Source organism: Nematolebias whitei, chromosome 10, assembly GCF_014905685.2.
Source record: "Nematolebias whitei isolate Nwh7 chromosome 10, NemWhi1, whole genome shotgun sequence".
Classification (NCBI taxonomy): domain Eukaryota; kingdom Metazoa; phylum Chordata; class Actinopteri; order Cyprinodontiformes; family Rivulidae; genus Nematolebias; species Nematolebias whitei.
In genome coordinates this window covers 10,171,387-10,172,116 of record NC_056507.1, presented here as the reverse complement: position 1 = coordinate 10,172,116, position 730 = coordinate 10,171,387, and positions in this window count along the sequence as shown.

Here is a 730-nt window from a genome sequence, read left to right as displayed (position 1 = left end):
CACACACACACACACACACACACACACACACACACACACACACACACAGAAACAGAAATAATACACTCCAGCCTCCACCCTGCTTCTGTTCTGCTGCATTATTCAGAGCGAGAGTCATTTGGGTCGGCTTGTATGCAGCTGTGATGCAGAAGAAGCATCAGATCGATGTGTTCCGAGTAACAAATGTCACATGATGTCAAATTCCTGAATGCTTCCAGATGTTTCCTCAGAATAACCTCTGTCTTTTGCCTCAAACACCAGCGGGAGCTTCACAAAGATCATTTAGATTGAGGCAGAGCCAGATGACAGCAGATTCAAATGTGTTTTTATTTTTTATAAAACCAGAAGTTCAAGGTTGAAACGTTTCAACTGCAGGCGCCACAAACTCACAGCCTGAAGAACGAACGGCAAAAGGATAAAAATACATTGTTGCATATTTAATCATGCAAAACAAGTAGAGTGTCTGAATGAACAAACAAGAAGACATGAAGAGGCACTTCATCTGTGGTGGAGTGAGAAACGAAAGGACAAGGACAGTGATAAGAGACAAATGAGAGGTTGAAAAATTTATTTGTGCAACTCTTGAAGGTCTTGAAGGCAGAAACTCCGCTTTAAATTTATTCCAGGTCCAGGTTTCCTCTGAAGACTCCTCTCTTCTTCTAACAACAGTATGTAAAGGTCCTGGACCTGTGGAGACCAGTTGTTGGACATTTTGGAGGACCTGAGGAGA